Below are 6,608 nucleotides of genomic sequence, written 5' to 3' on the forward strand. Positions count from 1 at the left end.
TACCAAGGAAGAGCTCCTGATTGACATGTGTACTATGGTGTATTGAGTTGGTTGGAACCTCTCCAGCGCACTGACAATAAACAATGATTCATAAAAGATTGACTTCGGGTGTCCCTGTGTAAGAATTTCCACGACAACAGTTACAGCTGATTTCCGGATTGTATATTGATTCTCTCTCCTTAAATTGTCTCTGAATTGTTTAATCATATTTTTTGTCATATCAGGGCATAAAATCTACAACCTGTGTCTGGAACTAGCCTTGTGCGCATGTGCGTGCAGCTATATTATGTCCCGAGCTTGTTTTCCCCAGTTTTCCCTGGTTAAACTAGCTGGCTAGCTGAAGCTAGTTTTTGTCTTCTTTGCCAGAATTGATAAATACTGCACCCTCAACTCCTTTGCTAGTTATACAATCATGTAACTAAGAAATGTGAAAATTATTTATTGTTTTGTTGAATAATCATGACTGGTTCAAGCTATCTGTCGTGTCGGAAGACAACAGTGGCGAAGGATATCATTGCTACTTAATTAACGCGATCCAAGTTCAGTTTTGAGTTCTCTCAGCGTCATTGGCGTAGGGTTAGCTGGACATTTCTGACTAGTCTTGGAACTGTGACAACGGGCAGCCTCTCCCCGCTTGGCTCGATGGGCTATGTGGTGATTTTGCCAAGACAGCCAGATATGTACACAGTCTTGTACCCTTAACCTTTTTTAAACTGACTATCGTATTTGTTGATTAAATCTGACTTTATTAGTATAATGAATAATCCAGGCACTGTACTGGACACCCCTACAGCCCCCGCAAGACGGGAGGGACCCACGAGCTCTGGGGGCCTATGCGCCTGTCATCGATGTCAATTTTTACAAAATATAATCAATCATTTTGACAGTAACTCTCCAAAAAATCTGTCATAAACCTTTTTAATTTCCATATGTACTAGGAAGCTAAGTGCATTTTCTTGGGCTTCAGGAAGGTGACTGAAAAAGTGCCTCAGGCATTGAAAAATAACTAATTTAACTGATTGAAAGTAAGGGGATATCGGATATCAGACCGAGAGCTTCTTAGGTAGTTCTTTATGAGTTTTAGTTTAGTAAACGATCTCTCTGCAGAAGCGACAGTTACGGTAAAAACAGGTTGATTGTCGTAACAACACCAGGGAAACTGGGCAGAAGGGAGTAGTGCTTCAAATATAGCAGTTCTGTAATATCTTTAATTTAGCCTCTCATTCTCCTTAATTTCTCCTTCATAAATAGCACCTGAATAGCAGCTAAAAACAGTAGGCTATATAGCTATAGATAGTAGGCTACACTGCATAATGAGCTAGTGTTTTGAGGGTGGACTGACTGTATTATTTGCAATTAATAGACTGGTTTTAAGCACAACAACTCTATGCCTGCCATGGATGTCTCCCAGTTGCTTTGAATGTTCAAAAGCATAATGTAAGAACACTTTGAAAGCCTCAAAACAGAACTGAGTAAAAAAACATACTTTACTTGAATAAACCACAAAAAAATAATTCCACGCAGGGAGAATACTCCAGCTCACAGAAATAGGGAACACTTAACAACGAACAAACACGCACAAAACCATGTGGGAACCAGAGGGTTAAATAGGGAATAAATAATAATGTAATGGAAACCAGGTGTGTACAATAAAGACAAAACAAATGGACAATGAAACGTAGATCGGTGGCGACTAGAAAACCGGTGACGTCGACCGCCGAACCCCGCCCGAACAAGGAGAGGCACCAACTTCGGCGGAAGTTGTGACAGTTTGCATACAATTAATAAGTTAGCGACCACATGTTCTTGTCAAACGGTCAACAGAGTAGCTAGCAAGTAACACGACATGTCAAATAAGTCTACAAACCACTTGAGGGCAAATAAATCATATCTGACCATTCATACACAAGTCGCATGGCAGGAATCAGATTTAGATCTGATTTCAAACCACCATGACTAAAATGGCAGCGTCAGAGAGGGCTGCCTTTCTTCTAGCTCTTAGGGCGGGACCGCAGTGGAGAAGGTGGAGAGCTTCAAGTTCCTCGGTGTACAAATCTCTGACAAACTGAAATGGTCCACTCACACAGATAGTGGCTGAAGGCTGAAGAAATTTGTCTTGGCACCTAAAACCCTCACAAGCTTTTACAGATAAACAATTGAGAGCATCCTGTCGGGCTGTATCACCGCCAGGTACGGCAACTGCACCGCCTGCAACCGCAGGGCTCTCCAGAGGGTGGTTTGGTCTGCACAACGCATCACCGGGGACAAACTACCTAGCCTGCAGGACACCTACAGCACCAAATGTCACAGGAAGGCCAAAAAGATCAAGGACAACAACCACCTGAGCCACTGCCTGTTCACCCCACTATCACACAGAAGGCGAGGTCAGTACAGGTGCATCAAAGCTGGGACCGAGAGACTGAAAAACAGCTTCTATCTCAAGGCCACCAGACTGTTAAATAGCCATCACTTGCACATAGAGGCTGCTGCCTATATACACTACCCGTCAAATGTTTTAGAACACCTACTCATTCAAGGGTTTATCTTTATTTTGACTATTTTCTACATTGTAGAATAATAGTGAAGACATCAAAACTATGAAATAACACATATGGAATCATGTAGTAACTAAAAACTGTTAAACAAATCAAAATATATTTTATATTTGAGATTCTTCAAATAGCCAACCTTTGCACACACTTGGCATTCTCTCAACCAGCTTCACCCAGAATGCTTTTCCAACAGTCTTGAAGGAGTTCCCACATATGCTGAGCACTTATTGGCTGTTTTTCCTTAACTCTGCAGTCCAAATCATCCCAAACTATCTCAATTTGGTTGAGGTCGGGGGATTGTGGAGGTCAGGTCATCTGTTATAGCACTCCATCACTCTCCTTCTTGGTCAAAATATACTTTTCGCTATACCCACAATGACATCTTCTAAACATGTGTATGTGACCAATAAAATTGTATTTATTTGACCTACGAAGGTAGTTTGAAACACCACCACACTATCACATCTCCTCCTCCATGCTTCACGGTGGGAACCCCACATGCAGAGATCATCCGTTCACCTACTCTGCGTCTCACAAAGACACAGCGGTTGGAACCAAAAATCTCAAATTTGGACTCATCAGACCAAAGGACAGATTTCTACCAGTTTAATGTCCATTGCTCGTGTTCTTGGCCCAAGCAGCCGAGCGGAAATGGGGGAAAACTCGCCTCCCTGCGGACCTGGCATCCTTTCACTCCCTCCTCTCTACATTTTCCTCTTCTGTCTCTGCTGCTAAAGCCACTTTCTACAACTCTAAATTCCAAGCATCTGCCTCTAACCCTAGGAAGCTCTTTACCACCTTCTCCTCCCTCCTGAATCCTCCTCCCCCTCCCCCCCCTCCTCCCTCTCTGCAGATGACTTCGTCAACCATTTTGAAAAGAAGGTCGACGACATCCGATCCTCGTTTGCTAAGTCAAACGACACCGCTGGTTCTGCTCACACTGCCCTACCCTGTGCTCTGACCTCTTTCTCCCCTCTCTCTCCAGATGAAATCTCGCGTCTTGTGACGGCCGGCCGCCCAACAACCTGCCCGCTTGACCCTATCCCCTCCTCTCTTCTCCAGACCATTTCCGGAGACCTTCTCCCTTACCTCGCTCATCAACTCATCCTTGACCACTGGCTACGTCCCTTCCGTCTTCAAGAGAGCGAGAGTTGCACCCCTTCTGAAAAAACCTACACTCGATCCCTCCGATGTCAACAACTACAGACCAGTATCCCTTCTTTCTTTTCTCTCCAAAACTCTTGAACGTGCCGTCCTTGGCCAGCTCTCCTGCTATCTCTCTCAGAATGACCTTCTTGATCCAAATCAGTCAGGTTTCAAGACTAGTCATTCAACTGAGACTGCTCTTCTCTGTATCACGGAGGCGCTCCGCACTGCTAAAGCTAACTCTCTCTCCTCTGCTCTCATCCTTCTAGACCTATCGGCTGCCTTCGATACTGTGAACCATCAGATCCTCCTCTCCGCCCTCTCCGAGTTGGGCATCTCCGGCGCGGCCCACCCTTCGATTGCGTCCTACCTGACAGGTCGCTCCTACCAGGTGGCGTGGCGAGAATCTGTCTCCTCACCACGTCCTCTCACCACTGGTGTCCCCCAGGGCTCTGTTCTAGGCCCTCTCCTATTCTCGCTATACACCAAGTCACTTGGCTCTGTCATAACCTCACATGGTCTCTCCTATCATTGCTATGCAGACGACACACAATTAATCTTCTCCTTTCCCCCTTCTGATGACCAGGTGGCGAATCGCATCTCTGCATGTCTGGCAGACATATCAGTGTGGATGACGGATCACCACCTCAAGCTGAACCTCGGCAAGACGGAGCTGCTCTTCCTCCCGGGGAAGGACTGCCCGTTCCATGATCTCGCCATCACGGTTGACAACTCCATTGTGTCCTCCTCCCAGAGCGCTAAGAACCTTGGCGTGATCCTGGACAACACCCTGTCCTTCTCAACTAACATCAAGGCGGTGGCCCGTTCCTGTAGGTTCATGCTCTACAACATCCGCAGAGTACGACCCTGCCTCACACAGGAAGCGGCGCAGGTCCTAATCCAGGCACTTGTCATCTCCCGTCTGGATTACTGCAACTCGCTGTTGGCTGGGCTCCCTGCCTGTGCCATTAAACCCCTACAACTCATCCAGAACGCCGCAGCCCGTCTGGTGTTCAACCTTCCCAAGTTCTCTCACGTCACCCCTGTCCTCCGCTCTCTCCACTGGCTTCCAGTTGAAGCTCGCATCCGCTACAAGACCATGGTGCTTGCCTACGGAGCTGTGAGGGGAACGGCACCTCAGTACCTTCAGGCTCTGATCAGGCCCTACACCCAAACAAGGGCACTGCGTTCATCCACCTCTGGCCTGCTCGCCTCCCTACCTCTGAGGAAGTACAGTTCCCGCTCAGCCCAGTCAAAACTGTTCGCTGCTCTGGCAGCCCAATGGTGGAACAAACTCCCTCACGACGCCAGGACAGCGGAGTCAATCACCACCTTCCGGAGACACCTGAAACCCCACCTCTTTAAGGAATACCTAGGATAGGATAAAGCAATCCTTATGATCCCCCCCCTTAAAAGATTTAGATGCACTATTGTAAAGTGGCTGTTCCACTGGATGTCATAAGGTGAATGCACCAATTTGTAAGTCGCTCTGGATAAGAGCGTCTGCTAATTGACTTAAATGTAAATGTAATGTATTTTTAAGCTGCAATTTCTGAGGCTGGTAACTAATAAACTTATCCTCTGCAGGAAAGTTAACTCTGGGTCTTCCTTTCTTGTGGCGGTCCTCATGAGAGCCAGTTTCATCATAGTGCTTCATGGTTTTTGCAACTGCACTTGATGAAACTTTCAAAGTTCTTGACATTTTCCGGATTGACTGACCTTCATGTCTTAAAGTAACGATGGACTGTCGTTTCTCTTTGCCTATTTGAGCTGTTCTTGCCATAATATGTAGTTGGTCTTTTACCAAATAGGGCCATCTTCTGTATACCACCGTTTGAGCCAATGACAACTGATTGGCTCAAAAGCATTAAGAAGGAAAGAAATTCCACAGGCACACCTGTTAATTGAAATGCATTCCAGGTGACTACCTCATGAAGCTGGTTGAGAGAATTCCAAGAGTGTGCAAAGCTGTCAAAGGCAAAGGGGGGCTACTTTAAAGAATCGGTTTAACACTTTTTTGGTTACTACATGATTCCATATGTGCTATTTCATAGTTTTGATGTCATCACTATTATTCTACAATGTAGAAAATAGTAAAAATTAAGAAAAACCCTTGAATGAGTAGGTGTTCTAAAACTTTTGACCGGTAGAGTACATAGACTTGAAATCACTGGCCACTTTAATAAATGGAACACTAGTCGGCAGGTAGCCTTGTGGTTAGAGCGTTGGACTAATCCCCGAGCTGACAAGGTACAAATCTGTTGTTCTGCCCCTGAACAAGGTATTTAACCCACTGTTCCTAGGCCGTCATTGAAAATAAGAATTTGTTCTTAACTGACTTGCCTAGTTAAACGGGCCCCGTGTGGCTCAGTTGGTAGAGCATGGCGCTTGCAACGCCAGGGTTGTGGGTTCGATTCCCACGGGGGGCCAGTACAAAAAAAGTATGAATGTATGTACTTGTAAGTCGCTCTGGATAAGAGCGTCTGCTAAATGACTTAAATGTAAATGTAAATGTTAAATAAAGGTAAAAACGTAATAATGTTTTCATATCTTGCATTACTCATCTCATATGTATAGACTGTATTCTATACTATTCTACTTTATCTTAGTCTATGCTGCTCTGACATTGCTCGTCCATATATTTATATATTCCTAATTCCATTCCTTTACTTAGATTTGTGTGTATTTGGTATATGTTGTAAAATTGTTAGATATTAATTGTTAGATGTTACTGCACTGTCAGAGCTAGAAACACAATTTCGCTACACCCATAATAACATCTGCTAAACACGTGTATGTGAGCAATACAATTTGATTTGACCTATGAAGGTGGTTAGAAATATCTGATTGCATGTGCTTTTATGCTGTTCAGACTGCAGGAAAAAGATCAGATTCAATTCGGCTGTATAC

At 44.8% G+C, this 6,608-nt stretch overlaps 1 non-coding gene across 1 annotated transcript; it reads left to right on the forward strand.

The window, feature by feature from the left end:
- The first annotated feature begins 6,052 nt into the window (after nt 1-6,052).
- On the forward strand, nt 6,053-6,128 carry trnaa-ugc (transfer RNA alanine (anticodon UGC)). The gene has a single exon. It is a non-coding gene; the product is annotated as a tRNA-Ala (tRNA).
- The last annotated feature ends 480 nt before the right edge of the window (nt 6,129-6,608 follow it).

Source organism: Salvelinus fontinalis, chromosome 17 (assembly GCF_029448725.1).
Source record: "Salvelinus fontinalis isolate EN_2023a chromosome 17, ASM2944872v1, whole genome shotgun sequence".
NCBI lineage: Eukaryota > Metazoa > Chordata > Actinopteri > Salmoniformes > Salmonidae > Salvelinus > Salvelinus fontinalis.